Source organism: Meriones unguiculatus, chromosome 7, assembly GCF_030254825.1.
Source record: "Meriones unguiculatus strain TT.TT164.6M chromosome 7, Bangor_MerUng_6.1, whole genome shotgun sequence".
Classification (NCBI taxonomy): Eukaryota; Metazoa; Chordata; class Mammalia; order Rodentia; family Muridae; genus Meriones; species Meriones unguiculatus.
In genome coordinates, this window is record NC_083355.1 from 75,962,569 (window position 1) to 75,980,641 (window position 18,073).

General features: G+C 40.6%; 1 pseudogene; it reads left to right on the plus strand.

Moving 5' to 3' along the window:
• The first annotated feature begins 6,709 nt into the window (after positions 1-6,709).
• Positions 6,710-7,445, plus strand: LOC110544181 (large ribosomal subunit protein eL8-like; annotated as a pseudogene).
• Positions 7,446-18,073: the final 10,628 nt, after the last annotated feature.

Genomic DNA, 18,073 nt, shown 5'->3' on the forward strand with positions numbered 1-18,073 from the left:
GTACAAAGTCCCAATTTATTTCTAATATCAGAGATCAGACCTCTACTCTTGCCTGATGCGTCTAAAACAAAAAGGGGGAACTGTAGAGAGCTGCAGAATGCTATGCATTAAAGATGGAGCTGGTTTCTGCCTTCCACCTTCCCGATGGTGAGTGCTCTCTGTCACGAACAACTCCTCATTTGGCTAAGGCCGAGGATCTGGCTTGCTTCCATGTATGTGGACCTATCTGCATTGCCCCCGTGGCACGCTGGGGTTGGCTACCCAGAGGCTATTTAAGCTGCGGGCTGGCTTTCCCCGGGGTCCGATGATTGTTCAATGTTCCTGAATAAACTGCATTGAAAAAAAAAAAAAAAAAAGAAGAAGTGTGGTGGTATTTTGATGGGTGTGGAGAGGGAACTGAGAAGGGGGCTCAGATGTGTGGAAAGCAGGGAGGGGATGAGAGGGCTTGGAAAGGAAAGGGAACTCTCCAAGGGAAGAGGGGTCTCTGAGACAAGCTGGAGACTACAGCAGAGTAGGTTCCAGGGAAGATATGGTGTTGACTCTAGCGGAGCCTCTTAAGCAGTGGGGGACATGGAGACTGAGGAGGCCACCTTCTAGCCAGGTAAGAATTATAGTCTTGGGAGGGGAACACCAGTCCATCAACCCACCTACAAAACCTTTGACCAAAATTTACCCTGCCTAAAAGTTGTACAGAGATAAAGATAGAGCAAAGACTGAGGGAATGTGTGGCCAAAGGTGAGACACACCCTATGGGACACAGCCAGCCCCTGACACCATAAATGATACTCTGCTGTTTACAGACAGGAATCTAGCATAACCGTCCTCTGAGAGGCCCTACACAGCAGCTAATAGAATCAGACACTGAGACTCGCAGCCAAGCATTAGGCAAATCTTGGGGAGTCCTGCGGAAGAGTCAGGGGAAAGGATAAAAGGTGCCATAGGAAACAAGAACACCACAAGAAGACCAACAGAGTTAACTAATCTGGGACCATGGGGCGCACCAACCAAAGAGCACACATGGACTCGACCTAGGCCCCGTACATATATGTAACCGATGGGCAGCTTGATCTTCATGTGGGTGCCCTAGTAAGTTGATCAGGGGCTGTCTATGATGTGGATTCTGTTACCTGCTTTTTGATCACTTTTCTCTGACAGGGCTGTCTTGCCTGGCCTCTTTGGATGAAGATGAGCTCAGTCCTGGTGTGACGATATACTGCTCTGGGTTGGTGGGAGAGGGTTCCTTTTCTCCTGAGGAGAAGGGGAAGAGGGATAGGAAGGAAAGGGTGGAAGGTGGGACCAGCAGGAGAGAGGAGAGGGGACTACAATAGTCATGCAAGTGAAGATATGGATTAAAAATATATTAAATTTAAAAATTAAATGAAAGAATGCAAATGCTGATTTATTGCTGGAATGTGAGTGTAATATACTAACTAAAACCCTTATAAACCAATCTTACATGATAAAAAAATAGCACATACTCTAGGAAAGTCAATAATTGCTTAATATAAAATTTATATCATATAATAGACAGAATTAATATGAAAATATAAAAAGCTATATAATAAAGATTACAAATATGACTTGAATTAGAAATTATTTTTTTTTTCAATGCAGTTTATTCAGGAACATTGAACAATCCTCGGACCCCGGGGAAAGCCAGCCCACAGCTTAAATAGCCTCTGGGTAGCCAACCCAGGCATGCCACGGGGGCAATGCAGATAGGTCCACATACATGGAAGCAAGCCAGATCCTCGGCCTTAGCCAAATGTGGAGTTGTTCGTGACAGAGAGCACTCACCATCGGGAAGGTGGAAGGCGGAAATCAGCTCCATCTTTAAGGCATAGCATTTCGCAGCTCTCTACAGTTCCCCCTTTTTGTTTTAGACCCATCAGGCAAGAGTAGAGGTCTGATCTCTGATATTAGAAATAAATTGGGACTGTACCGATGTTCATTTAAGTGTCATCCACCCAAAGAGCATCAGACCCGTCCGATACCTTTTTCTCAGAGGCGGGACCTGGGGCATCAACCCGCATGCAATCAGACATGCTCTTCTCTGGGTCCAAAGCGGCTGACCCTGAGTGCAGTGCTTAGCCTCGCATCCTGAGCATATCATTTTAGCTTTTTATGGTATCCAACCATGCTTGGGGAGAATGTCCTGCTTCAATGGCTGTAAAGGCCTGAATGATCATGGCTGCATCACACTGTTGTGAGACTCTAATCTTGCATATATACCACAGGCAAACCAAGGAGACCAATACCAGAAGGCCTGCTAACACTCCCATGCCCGCCCATTCCTTCAGATGATTCATGGCTGCAGCAATCCATGTTGATAATCCTGTGGCTAGTCCTGCGTCCACTCTGGTAGAATTTACTGTGACAATGGCCACTCTCAGCTGCTCCATCGTAGTATCGAATTCTCCAGTCCAATTACCTAAAATATAGCTCGACAATTGTTTAGACAGATTTGCAGCACAGGAAAAATTCTCATGTTGTATGCTAGTGACACAAAGTCCAGCATACTTTCATTGACAGCCAGGTTGAGCGATTTGCCATAGGGTATCAATTTGCTCCTGCAAGAGGTCAATCCTCTGATTGACCACCATCAAGCTTCCTTTTAGTTGAGCATTAATTCCTTTATGTACAACTAAGGCATGAGCTACATTGGCTAAATGATTATTCAGGGTCTGAGCAGTCTGCCCAGTATGACTCATGGCTAATGCCCTGGTGGTAGCTCCAACAGCCGTCAATGAGATGGTAGTAACAATGGTGGCTGTAGTTCCAAGATCCCTTTTCTGTCTGAAGAGAGTCATAGCGTGAGGGGCATCAATGGGCACAGGCACCCAGTGAGGCATGCGAGTAACCAGGGCATACCTAAATTTACTAGCATTCCAGCATTGGGCAAAAAAGCAAGTATCATTACCACAATTACTTGGCTCTATCTGGCTAATAATGAATAAAAATGGGGGATATAGACAAACAGGTGTGGGCTTATAGGAAATATTATGAGAAGCCTTAACCCCTAATAAAGTGTAATTGATGAAAAATTTAAGAAAAAAAGGAAAAAAAATAGTTTAAGAACCTTAAATGACTTTCAAAATTGGAGGAAAACATGGAGTTAGTCAATTGGCATGGAGCACGTCTCGCCCCTGGGGGCAATGGTCTCCTGAACCTACTCAGACCTCGGACACCACCACTGCTAGTTCTAGAATTAGAAATTATTACAAACTTTAACCTAGAGACAATAATCATTCATTTTTTGAGAAATAACCATCTCAATCTATCTTGAAAAATCATTTGATAAGATTGCTACCATATCTACATACAATCTACATATCTATAGCCTTTGAAACCAAGGATAAAAAAGGTTCTTGTGAACAAACAGCGTTAAGTAGAACTATGCTTATGCTTTGTAACTATTACAAGTCCAAATTATAATTAATGTTTTAACTATTCAGTCCAAGGTGAGTGCTATGATACCTTCCCTTTGTCATGTGTCCTCTAAACTCAACACAGATTGGGACTCAAGGGACTTCAGACAGTATTTTAGAGGAAACTGGCTATTCACACCAAGCTGATTGTTTCCTGAGTAGCAGATATCTAAGCTGCTTTTTCCTCTTAGAAGTTCTATCAAAGACTCCAGTGAGGAATCTGGCCAAGCATATATTGATCTTCCTCTGCCTTGTGCTTCACACAAAACAGCTAGCATTTGAATAATTGCCACACCAAGGAGATCAAAAACCACAAGAGACTTAAAGGGCCTTGTTATCAGGGTTCCTCCATGCCTTCTGATTCTTACACTCTTCCTCTCTTCTTTTGTGAGCTTTTCGGGTTTCTCTGAGATGTGAGGGGAGGGATTCACCAGAGACATCCCATTCTCTCTCTCTCTCTCTCTCTCTCTCTCTCTCTCTCTCTCTCTCTCTCTCTCTCTCGTGTGTGTGTGTGTGTGTGTGTGTGATTTCTGGCTGTAGGTCTCTGTATTTGTTTCCATCTGCTTCAGGAAAAAGCTTCTAGTAGTCATTTTATTATTACATTTTTTTAAGGCTAGTAGTATTTGTTTTTACCCTAGGTCTCTGGCTACCTAGTTTCAGGTTCTGATCACTCAAGCAGTTTCAGGTATGGGTTCCATCTCATAGAGCCTTAGGTCAAATCAGACATTGGATGTTTACTCCCATAGGAATTGTGCTACCATTGCCTGAACATATTTTGCAGCAAGGAAAAAACTATAGATCATAGGGTTCATGGCTGGTTAGTGTTTAGGTTTCTCTTTTGCTAGCCTGAAGAGTACCTTCCCATACCAAAGACATTAGAAAGCAGGAGTGAAGGTTCTATGTAGGCACCAAATCAACCTCTCCATATTCAACTGATTGTGTAGGTGTTCTCTTCAGCAATGGGGCCTTGCTGTCAGTCTGTGGAGAGCAATCTACTGCCTTGGCAACAATCTGGCTCATTTAGGGCTTTCCATGGGACCCCTCTGGCCAAAAACTCAATTGGATGTAACCCAGCACTATAAGCTTTGTTTGGTGACAAGAGATGGCCAGTTGGGACTTCACCTCCCCCATTATTTGGAGACTGTTAAATCAACTGAGAAAACCTCATATGTACTCACAGATACTGAAGCAGCAAAGGCAGGGCCTCCATAGGTCTTCACCAAACCCTTTGCATACATATTATAACTTTCAGTTTAGTGTTTTTATGGAACTTCTGGGAGTGTGAATGAGTAGGTCTCTGATTCCTATGCCTTCTCTTGAGTTCCTTTGCTTCTTTTGGTTCACTTTGCTTAACTTTTGTGTGATTGTCTTTGTTTTGTCTTACCGTATTTTATTTTGTAATGTTTTGATGCTATCTCTTAGAAGCTTATTCTTTTCCAATGAGAAACATAAAAGGAGTGGATCTGAAAGATAAGTGAGGTGGAAAAGAACTAGGAGAAGTAGAGGCAAGAGAAACTTTAATCAGGATATACTGCATGAGAAAAGAGTCTATTTTCAATACAAAGGAAAAAAAAAGCAAACACAAAATCACATGTGACTATTGGACCAAGGAGTGAGATCTTCTATCTGCACCTCCTCTCCTTCTGGCTCCAGTTCACATTCTGATGAGGAGAAGGAGATGGAGGGTCAGGAGGGCACCAGGAAAGAGACAATCATAGCTGAACACTTAAAAATGTATGTAGTAAGCATATGAGATGCCTTAGTTCTCAGGGATTCTTCCCTACATGCAGTTGACTATGAGAACTGGGTCTCTCTCTCTCCTGCACATCAGCAAGACTTTCCTTGGAGATTTTCTCAAGGATATCCGGACATCTGGGGCAGAGTCGGAAAACTGAGTGTATAATACCACCTTACTGCCACAGAATGAGACTCACTATCCTAGGGGGAAAGAAAGCTTATAACGTTATGATGCTTAATCTTAATTCTCAACCTACAGGGTTTTAAAGCAAGACTGTGGCCATTGAGCCTCATGAACACAGTAACTCGTGATGGGTTATCAGGCTCTCTGGCATGCAGACAGCCATTAGTGGCCTACTCAGACAATACTAAACAAGTGAATCTTTACACAAATACACAGAGAGAGAGAGAGGAAGAGAGAGAGAGCTCTATTCCTCTAGAGAGCTCTGACACATACACATCGGTAATGGGTTTTTACCCATTGAGTAATGAAAGGGACAAAATGCAGGCTGAAGAATATAAAAATTATGACCCAGAAATAACATCAAATCCAGAATAGGTCAGGGACTCAGAGCATTCTCCACGTTCAACATCCTAACAGCAGTTGGTAAAAGCACATAATTATCAGTCTCACAAATTCTGCCACAACCTTTGTAGATCACATTGTGGTCAGATAGTTACATACAGAACAGCTTTTAGACATAAAGGTCACAGGGACTGCCAAGAAGTAAGGTCAACTCTCACTTATGACCAACCAATACTCTGAATTCTGACATGGAATAATTGTATTTTTTATCCACGTAACCCATCTTTGAATCTATTACTGGCCATATATGTAGAGATGATTAAATGGCATAAACAGAATGAGATGTCTTTCCTCTTGGAAAGTTGCACACCTGCAAGAGGTTCACAGGTTGCTTTTCAATTCTGTGAGAATTCTAGCTATTCAAAAATGAAAAGTAAAAACCTAACATTTGCTTGTTAATTTCTGTATTACTGTCCACACAGTAATGTGGTCCTACCGACAATGGTAACCCCAGATTGGTGAGCTCTCAAGCATGCTGTGTCATGTCCCCCTACACATCTCAAGTGCTGATGACTCTGAGGTGCCTAACAACAATTAAATGTGAAATCGGAAACATCTACTGTACTTTTCTTCTTATCTTACATTTTGGAGTAAGAGGGAACCTGGTAGCATAGAACAAAACCATCCTCCTCATTACTCTTCTAAGTATGGAAGGATAATGAGGAAAGTGCTAACATGCTATTTTGAATCAAAATTTCTAGTATTTCTTTCCAAAAGAATTTTTCTGTGAACATTTAATAAGCTCTGGATTGGAGTCTAAGCAGAGTTGCTAAGGGGATGAGAGAAGCTTGGAGCTATCTGTGCCATCCAGGAACAAACACAGATGGAAAGGAGGATGGAAAGGACAGGAGCAGCAAAGATGGTGTGAGACTGTCATCTGGCAGAGAGGAAGGAGCCGAGGCAAACCACCCAGGTTAGGGAGAATTAACAAACAAAACATCTGTCTTCCTTTGGCAAGATGGCCAAAGAAAACAAGGCCAAGGGGAAGAAGGTGGACCTGAACCCTGCTGTCTTGAAGAAGCAGGGGGAGAAGAGGGTGGTGAATCTTCTGTTTGAGAAGAGGCCCAAGAACATAGCCATGGGGCAGGACATGCAGCCCAAAAGAGATCTCACATGCTTAAACAAATGGCCTCACTACAGCAGGCTGCAGTGGCAAAGGGCTATCTTCTGTGTGAGACTCAAAATTGTCTGTCCTGCCATGAACCAGGTCAGACAAGCCCCAGTTGTTTATCAACTACCCATCTATCCAGCTGTTTAAGCTTGCCCACAAGTACAGGCCAGAGACTAAACAAGAGAATCAAAGGCTGCCAGCCCACTCTGAAAGAAAGTTGCTGGCAAAGGGAATGTCCCAACTAAGAGACCAGCTGCCCTTCGAACATGGGTCAATAAGTCACCCACGTCAGCTGGTGGTGATTGTCCATGATGTAGATTCCATTTTGCTGGTGTTCTTTCTGCCTGCCATTTGTTGCAAGATGGGGGTCCCCTTCTGCATCATCAAGGGAAAGGACAAGTTGAAGTGACTGGTCAATGGAAAGACATGCACCGCTGTTGCCTTCACATAAGTTAAACCAGAAGATAAGGGTGCCCTGGCTAAGATGGTGGAAGCCATTTGGACCAATTACAACAAAAGATACTATGAAATCCAATGCCACTGGGGAGGCAATGTCTGGGTCTTAAATCTATGGTTGGCATAGGCAAGCTAAAAAAAAGGAGCAAAGACAAAAGATCTCTCCACAGAACTGGGTTAAATGCATACTGCTAAGTTTTCTATACATAAATATAATTACAAAAATTTTCAAAATCTACGAGAAAGGCAGAGAAACAGTTAAAGAGATGCTCAACATCCTTGGCCATCAGGAAGATGCAAATGAAATGACCCTGAGATTTCACCTTACACCCATCAGAGTGGCTAAGATGAATAACTCAAGTGACAACACATGCTGGAGAGGTTATGGAGAAAGGGGAACCCTTCTCCATTGCTGGTGGGAATGTAAATTGGTACAACCACTTTGGAAGTCAGTCTGGTGCTTTCTCAGACAATTAGGAATAGCGCTTCCAAAAGACCCAGCTATACTACTCCTAGACATATACCCAAAATTTACTCAAATACACAACAAGGACATTTGCTCAACCATATTTGTAGCAGCTTTATTTGTAATAGCCAGAACCTGGAAACAACCCAGATGTCCCTCAGTGGAGGAATGGATACAGAGATTGTGGTATTTTTATACTATGAAATACTACTCAGCAATCAAAAACGAGGAAATCATGAAATTTGCAGGTGGGATCTAGAAAAGATCATTCTAAGTGAGGGTCCCAGAAGGAGAAAGACACACGTGGTATATACTCACTCATATAGACCTATAAGATATGATAAACATAATGAAATCTATACACCTAAAGAAGATAAGCAAAAAAGAGGAACTGGGGTAAGATGATCAATCCTCACTTAGACAAATGGGATGTGCATTAGACATAGGAGAAAACAAGTAACAGGACAGGCACCTACCACAGAGGGCCACTGAAAGACTCTACCTAACAGTGTATCAAAGCATATACTAGACTCATAACCAAACCTTTGGCAGAGTGCAGAGAATCATATGAAAGAAGGGAGAGTTAGTATGACATGGAAAGGATAGGAGTCTCACAAGGACCAAATGTATCTGGGCCCAGGGGTCTTTTCTGAGACTGACACTCCACCAAGGACCATGTATCGATATAACCTAGAACCTCTGCTTAGATGAAGCCCGTGATGGCTCAGCAACCAATTGGTTTCCCATAGTAAGGGGAACAGGGACTATTTCTGACAGGAACTCAATGGCAGGCTATTTGACCTCTCTACCCACCAAGGGAGGAGCAGTCCTGCTAGGCCACAGAGGAGGACTTTGCAGCCAGTCCTGAAGATACCTGATAAAACAGGGTCAGATGAAAGGGGAGGAGGTCCTCCCCAATCAGTGGACTTGGAAAGGGGCAGGGAGGAGATGAGGGAGGGAGAGAGGGTTTGGGAGGGAATGAGGAAGTGGGATACAGCTGGGATACAGAGTTAATAAAATGTAACTAATAATAAAAAAATCTAATAGAATTTGAGGTTACCTTCACTGCAACAAAATAAACCAGTGTTCTGCCTCCAGTTAAAACATCAGTCAATGGACATACTTGTAGCGGTTTGTTTTGTTTTGTGTTGTATTTCTTTTTGTTTGGTTTGTGGATATTAGGGAAAGGCATTAGGTTCATATTCAAGATCCTACCTACAAGCATAAAGGCAGCATACAGGACTGAAGCAGTCCCTGAACTGAATGAGAACATGGAAGTTCAGAGTGAAATCTGAGCATGGGACTGTAACCCCTACCCACAAAAAGGTCTTTAAAACCATATATTATAGAATGGGAAGAGACGTGTAATAGTGTCTAGATGTCTAGACTTTAGAATAAGTCAACCCTCTGTTGACATATCAGTTATTAAGAAAACATAATTTCAATACATAGAATATTAAATACTTTATTAGCATATTTTCTTGTAGATAAATTTGTTGATAGTAATGGGTTTGATAAATACATTTTGTTGCATATATATCATATTTTTAGCACATTCACCTCCTATTTACTTCCGTTTCTCCCCCTACCAACTCCTGTTAATATCCTAGCTTCTCCTGATGTCCTAGTATCACTTGTTTTCATGTCATATATATATATATATATATATATATATATATATATGTATTTTATATATATAATCACATACACAAATTTATTTACCTATATAAACTACAGCTCTATAAAGAAGAGAAAACATTAGATATTTCTCTTTCTGAACCTGGCTTGTTTTACTTAACATTTCAATATCCAATTACATACATTTTTTAGCAAGCAAGATAATTTAATTCCTTTTTTTAAATGAATAAAAGTCCATTTCATACATATACTACATTTGCTACTCTGTTCATGGGCATGTAATCTAAGATTCACTTGACAGCAGTGAATCACATGGCAATATAGACTGATGTAACAATATATCTGTCATACGGACTTAGGAGTCCTTTGTGTAGACGCTCCAGAATTGGGTAGCCCAGTCATATGGTCATTTTATTTTAAGTTATTCCCCATGGATAGAACAATTCGTATGTCCACCAGTGGTGAGTAAAGCTTGTCCTTCCTCTATAACCTCGCCAGCCTTTATTGTTGCTTTTGTAATGTGACTAGGGTAATACAAAATGTTAGTGAAGTTTTAGTTTGCATTTTCAGATGAATGAGAACAGGGTATATTTTTCGTATTAATTATCCATCTATACTTCACCTTAAGAAAATTGTTTAATTCATTGCCCATTGACTGGTAGTGTTATTTAGCTTTAGAATTTTACTATTTTGAGCCCCTTTTATGTACAAGATATAAACCCTCTGTCATAGTACAGCTACTGAAGACTTCTCATGCTGTGGCTGCCCCTTCATTCAGTTAAAGTTTCTTAAAAGTACAGTTGCTTTTTAATTTCATGCTATCACATTCACCAGTTCTTTTTTCTTTTTTTAAATTATATTTATTTTTTATTATTAGTTACAGTTTATTAACTCTGTGTCCAGTTGTATCCTGCCCCCTCATCCCTTCCCAAACACTCCCTCCCTCATCTCCTCCCAGCCCCCTGCACCTTTTTAAGTCCACTGATTGGGGAGGACCTCCTCCCCTTTCATCTGACCCTGTTTTATCAGGTATCTTCAGGACTGGCTACAAAGTCCTCCTCTGTGGCCTAGCAGGACTGCTCCTCCCTTGGGGGGTGGGGAGGTCAAAGAGCCTGCCATTGAGTTCCTGTCAGAAATAGTCCCTGTTCCCCTTACTATGGGAAACCAATTGGTTACTGAGCTACCATGGGCTTCATCCAAGCAGAGGTTCTAGGTTATATCCATACATGGTTCTTGGTGGAGTGTCAGTCTCAGAAAAGACCCCTGGGCCCAGATATATTTGGTCCTTGTGGAACTCCTATCCTTTCCACGTCATACTAACTCCCCCTTCTTTCATATGATTCTCTGCACTCTGCCAAAGGTTTGGTTATGAGTCTTAGTATCTGCTTTGATGCACTCCTAGGTAGAGTCTCTCAGGGGCCCTCTGTGGTAGGCTCCTGTCCTGTTACTTGTTTTCTCCTACATCCAATGTCCATCCCATTTGTCTTTCTAAGTGAGGATTGATCAGCTTACCCCAGGTCTTCTTTCCTGTTTATCTTCTTTGGGTGTATAGATTTCATTATGTTTATCATATCTTATAGGTCTATATAAGTGAGTATATACCATGTGTGTCTTTCTCCTTCTGGGGTAACTCACTCAGAATGATCTTTCCCAAATCCCACCATTTGCCTGCAAATTTCATGATTTCCTCATTTTTGATTGCTGAGTAGTATTCCATTGTGTAAAAATACCACAATTTCTGTATCCATTCCTCCGTTGAGGGACATCTGGGTTGTCTCCAGGTTCTGGCTATTACAAATAAAGCTGCTACAAACATTTTTGAGCAAATGTCCTTGTTGTGTACTTGAGCAAATTTTGGGTATATGCCTAGGAGTGGTATAGCTGGGTCTTGAAGAAGCACTATTCCTAATTGTCTGAGAAAGCGCTAGATTGACTTCCAAAGCAGTTGTACCAGTTTACATTCCCACCAGCAATGGAGAAGGGTTCCCCTTTCTCCACAATTCTCCACCATGTGTTGTCACTTGAGTTATTCATCTTAGCCACTCTGATGGGTGTAAGGTGAAATCTCAGGGTCATTTTGATTTGCATCTCCCTGATGTCCAAGGATGTTGAGCATCTCTTTAAGTGTTTCTCTGCCATTCTATATAGCTCTACAGAGAATTCTCTGTTTAGCTCCATACCCCATTTTTTAATTGGATTACTTGATTTATTGCTTTTTAAATTCTTTAGTTCTTTATATATGCTGGCTATCAGCCCTCTGTTAGATATAGGGTTGGTGAAGATCCTTTCCCCATTCACCAGTTCTTGACTTTAGTTCCTGTCCTATTGGAGTTCTTTTCAGAAAGTTCTTTCCTTGCCTTTATCTTGAAGAGTTTTTCCTGTTTTCTCCTAATAGTATCAGAGTTTTGGGGGGTCTTACATTAAGTGCTTTGATACATTTTTAATTCATTTTATTTTTGTTGATGGAAATATTAGGATCTAGTTTTGTTCTTCTACATGCAGAAAACCAGATTTATTTTTTTTCCTCCGTGGTATGTTTTGATACTGCTTCTGAGAATACTATGTGGGTTTATTCGTGGGCTTTATTCCATTGACCTGTGTCATTGTACTTATGATAGTTCCAGGCTGGTTTTGTCACTTTCTCTGTATAACATGACATTGGGTTATGTGATTCTCCCTTTTTGCTCAGGGTTCCTTTGGTTATCTGAGTCTTTTGTGCTTCCATATAATTGAGCAAAATGGACTTTGTTTTTAACTTGTAGAATTTCTGAAAGCACATTCAATAATACAGATACATTGGTTGATAACAAAAGATAAATACCACTGAAGTGTAAAGTAACAGTAATAAAAATAGTGTTAAAGTCACAGGCTCAGACTGAACTTGAATAATAACAAAATTCAAAGAATTAATGTATAAAAATGTTTTCAAACCAACTTTATCTGTACTAGTTCTACTATCCTTCAAAGAACAAGTCATATGATTTTATTAGTCTTGCAGGCAAGTCTGAAGCTTACAAGGTTATCCTGAATTCAGCTCTGTCTCCTTTTACACATATCCAAAATTAATTCAAAGACCTGCACGATGAAACTTGACACGAAAGTCATGCTGTGTTAACATGGACAATATAAAGCCAAACACAGCTCCAGCACCTCGCTGCAGCCCCATGAAACGTGTAATAGAAATTATATTCCAAGAAAGAGATCTTAGCCACAGTAGGAATTAATTCATTTTATTCTTAGTTGTGTTTTATTTGGCCTTCTGTCAATTTTAGTTTTCTAGACACAGGAAGCCACCAAGGATGAAATCTGAAAGTGAGATATGGAAATAGAAAGATGGGTGACCAAATGCACTCAGGTGCACAGGATTCCTGAGTCCTATTGTTATAATATTGTATGGTGAAATTTTACTGAGAATATTTTAGATATTCTTGCCAGAAAGCTGAAAAAATGGCAGCAAGATGAGGAATGTGACTATCTTCTGAACTATAATGTCCACTTTACCATATATAAAACATCATGCTGCATATAGGCAAATGAAAAATAAGTGGATCTTGCATTTTGCTTTAATAGTCAAATTCATTTTCACATTTTCTTCTCACTCAAAGTTTGGTTTTGTTAATTATACACATTTAGTCATTATGATTTCAGAAATCATAATTATATCTAGGTGATTTGACAGTGGCACATCGCCATTACGGGAGTGTGAATGCTGAGCTTGTTTTCTGAACTATTAACTATCATTAGATATGAGATATGGCAGCCAATTTGCACTATATTATCCAATGTGTCACTCAAAGATTTAACAAATGCTTAGAAATATGCTAGATCATAATCCAAACAGCAATTTCTTTGTGAATTTTCATTATATCAAATCAAACAGAAGCTTGTGTATGTAAAATGCTTATATTTGCAAGTATGCAACATTTTGATGCTATAATTAATGTCTTTTTTCATCATACATTTAACACACAATTCGCATTCATGAAAACCTAGGTACCAGTTAGCTTGTGAGGCTAGTTATTTCTTTATAATTTTATACTCTCCAGAGCCACAAAAATACTTACAGTATCTATTCACCCACTAAATATTAACTTATACATCCAGGTTTTGTGAAAGTTTCAAAATATGTCAAATGTAGTCATTGCTTTCAAGAAAATAAAATTGCAGAAAACTTTGTGACCAATGATACTTTAAAGGGATTCTTTACTTTTACAACACGTTGTGCTGCGTATCAAGCTCCAAAGGCAGACTTCTCATTTACTGCCTGACCTCAAAAAAATTCTAATTTTTAAGTGCAGTCACATTTTACTGGCGTCTACACACTCATAGATATTCAATATCTCTAAGACAGTGAAGATTATTTGGCTTACCCAATAAAAAGTAGCCACAATGACTTACTTTGCCTAGTCCCTGCTCATCCCACAAAATGAAAGAGAAATTAACCAGAGCTTATTCAGAAAGCTCATCCTGGAGAGCTGTTGATATTTTAAGCTAGTACTGGAGAGGGAGCTGCTGCATGGTTTTCCACAGCACAGTTAACTCCCTGAGCAGCAGAACCCAATCCTGGTGCCCTATGCCACAAATGGGCTGCAGGAATTGAACAGAGTCCCACTGCCTCTTTGTTGTCTGAATGGTCAGTGGTGCCTGGATTTTATATCATGCCCAGCGAATTCCTGAGTGTTGTTTAGGTTTTCTTCTTTTTCAGTTACTTTCTGTCCTATGTCTTGTTTGTGTTGTCAAATGAGTTTGGCTGAGAAAAAAAAAAAAAAGAGTGGTAGCTGCCTGTGGATCTCTAGAGGTCATTCTTTCTATGGTCCAACAGAAACACCCATAGACGAAGGGACCTCGGGGTGGCCACCTCGTTACAGATTCTGTTCCAGGCAGTGAGGTGTTATTTGAATGTGAACCAACGGTTGAAATTGGAAATGGTGTGTATAACTTTCTCTTTGTTATTGAAAATAGCCTGTACACTAAAGGAGCTAAGCAAGAAGGAAGACCCTGAGTAAGATGATTAATCCTCACTCAGAAAGACAAGCAGGATGGACATTGAAAAAAATGAGAAAATAAGAAATAGGACAGGAGCCTACCACAGAGGACCTCTGAAAGACTCTACCCAGCAGTGTATCAAAGCAGATGCTGAGACTCATAACCAAACTTTGGGCAGAGTGCAGGGAATTATATGAAAGAAGGGGGAGACAGAAAGACCTGGAGGGGACAGGAGCTCCACAAAGAGAACAACAGAACCAAAAAAATCTGGGCCCAGGGGTCTTTTCTGACACTGATACTCCAACCAAGAACCATGCATGGAGATAACTTAGAACCCCTGTACAGAGGAAGCCCATGGCAGCTCACTATCCAAGTGGGTTTCCCAATAATAGGAACAGGGACTGTCTCTGACATGAACTCAGTAGCTGGCTCTTTGATCACCTACCCCTGAGGGGAAAGCACTGTTGCCAGGCCACAGAGGAAGACAATGCAGCCAGTCTTGATGAGATCTGATAGGCTAGGATCAGATGGAAGGGGAGGAGGAACTCCCCTATCAGTGGACTTGGAGAGGGACATGGGAGGAAAAGAGGGAAGGAGGGTGGGATTAGAAGGGAATGAGGGAGGGGCTACAGCTGTGATACAAAGTGAATAAACTATACTTGACATAAAAATTAAAAAAACAAAACAGCTTTTTCGTGTAATATATTCTGATTATGGTTTCACCTTCCCCAACTCTTCTCTTCTCCTTACTCACCCAAATTCACACACTTTCTCTTTCTCTCTCACAACTATATGGAAAACACTTGCTCTAGATACTGGCTACCCCAAACCCTTCCCACCAAGTAGGATGTAGCAATGACTGGAATGCCAAAAGCTAAAACATCGTAAGAAGTACGTTTCATACACAAACACACACACGCACACTCACACACACACATAGACATACATACACACACCAGAAGTATAGCTGCTCAGACTTTCATACCATAGAAGCTAGATTACATACCTCTAAGTCTACAGTTCTGTAGGTCTGGCTGAGGAAGTTCCAAATGTTATCATTCTTTTGCTGCTTTTATAATGTATGATAAATCTGAGCTCAATAAGAATTTTCCAGTAGCCAAATATATCAGCTGGAATGGGGAGTCTGCTACGAGTTCTCTACTTGCCAGCTATAATCAAAGCTAAACTAGAAATTAGAAATTTTGGAGTTTGTAGCAGTGGGAAAAATGACACTTTTGTATTTTCCCAGAAAATACTTAGAAATAAGATTGTCAACAGAATGAGTCCAACTTAAAAAAAAATAAGATTTAGATTATCACTTCAGATGACTTTAGAAAACATTAAATAAAAAAGAAGAAGAAAAGAAAGCCAGACTGAGCACAGAGACGAGGAAACAAATAGGAGATTTGACAGGTTTAAGAACTATGACCAAAAGAGATCTTACCTTGTAATTATTTTCACATAGAATTGCTAGGCACAAATAGCGACACTATATCTTCAGAGAAATTCTGTTGCCAAACACACACCAACCCAAATAGTTGAGTTTTCTTTGGCAGTTTTAACCAGCCATAGTCATCCCTCAGTATTTGTGGATAATTGGGTCCAAAACCCTCTTGAATAGCAAAGTCCAAGGTTACCAGATATGCTTAAGTCCCTTTTCTTTTTCTTTTTTTTTCCTATTTATTTATTATTTATTTATTTATTTATTTATTACAATTTATTCATTTTGTATCCCAGCTGTAGCCCCCTCCCTCATCTCCTCCTAATTCCACCCTCCCTCCCTCTTCTCCCCCTATGCCCCTTCCCCTAGTCCACTGATAGGGGAGGACCAACTCTTCTTCTATCTGACCCTAGCCTATCAGTTCTCATCAGGACTGGCTGCATTGTCTCCCTCTGAGTCCTGGTGAGATTGCACCGCCCAGGGGAAGGTGATCAAACTGAGTGATCACCTTGAAGGTGATCAAGCTGGCCACTGAGTTCATGTCAGAGACAGTCCCTGCTCCCCTTACTATGGAATCCACTTGGAAACTGAGCAGCCTATGGGCTTCCTCTGAGCAGGGGTTCTAGGTCTTCTCCATGCATGGTCTTTGGTTGGAGTATCGGTCTGTGTGGGTCCCCAGAGGCCCAGAATTTTTGGCTCTGTTGTTCTCCTTGTAGAGTTCCTGTCCCCTCTAGGTCTTTCTATCTCCTTCTTCCATAAGGTTTCCTGCACTCTGCCCAAATTTTAGCTATGAGTCTCAGTATCTCCTTCCATACCCTCATGGGTAGTCTTTTAGAGCCTCTGTGGTAGGCTCCTGTCCCATTCCTTGTCTTCTCCTACTTGTGATGTCTATCCTGTTTGCCCTTCTGAGTGAGGATTGAGCATCTTCCCTAGGGTCCTCCTTGTTGTTTAGCTTCTTTAGGACTGTAGCTTTAAGAATGTTTATCCTATATTATATGGCTAATATCCACTTATAAGTGGGTATGTACCATATGTGTCTTTCTGATTCTGGATTATCTCACTCAGGATGATCTTTTCTAGTTCCATCCAATTGCCTGCAGATTTCATGATTTCTTTGTTTTAATAGCTGAGTAGTGCTCTACTGTGTAAATGAACCACCATTTCTGTGTCTGTTCTTAGTTGAGGGACATCCAGGTAATTTCCAGTTTCTGGCTATTATGACAGTTTCTATTAACACAGTTGAGCAAATGTCCTTGTTGTATTGTTGAGTATCTTACCAGATATGCTTAATTCCCTTTTACAAAAAAAAATAAAAATAAAAAGTAGCATCTGCATGAACCAAGCAAATCCTCTGCATATTTTGTATCAGTTCTGTATTGCTGAAAATACTTCTCATATGTAAGCAGTATCTGACTAACCATCAAACCATATTGTTTACAGAATCAGAGCAAGAAGAAAATCTCTACATGTTCCCTATAGGCATGACTCATTCTAGTATTTTCTACCTTTGATTGTTTGAACCCTTGGATGTAAAGTCCATAGATAAAGAAATCTGACTGTACCACAATCTTCATAGCTTCGACCAGCATAATGTTTTTCTCTCACAGTTCTTCAGTCAAACCTCCCAGTCAAGTAGAATTCATTTCACCTGGAACGTTAGGAAACGGCAGTTTCATCTCTGTCTCCCACTTTCTGCTAGTTCACAAATATCCTTAGCACTCCTTGGCTTTTCAATGCTACATTCTTCATTTTTATATCACCTACTCATAAGCTGTGGGTCATTTTTCTTCTCCATTTCTCTCATAAGGATACTTGACATTAGATTTTGAACCCACCCAGATAATCCAAGATAGTAGCCAAATGGCAAACGTCTTCAATCATAGTTGCCAAGGATCATTTTTCTGACAAACATTCATTGGTCCTAGGGACTAAGAGCCTTGTTTAGCCTCATTTCAACCACTTTTATTTGGGTTTATTGCTTTACTAATAAAGTAATCATCACACAACCTCTTACTGTTTTAAGAGCTCACTGCAAAAGCTAAGCAGTGTCCATGAGAGCACATTCCCCATGAGAGAACTTTCTTCCAATATTGCCAAAAAAGATAACAGAACATTCCAGAGCACAAATTCAATGACCAAGGGAGACACTTCAGGGCCAGAGGCAGCAGGACCAGTCCACCAAGATACCATCTTCCTATCTCTTCAGGGAAGCCTGGTAAGGTCT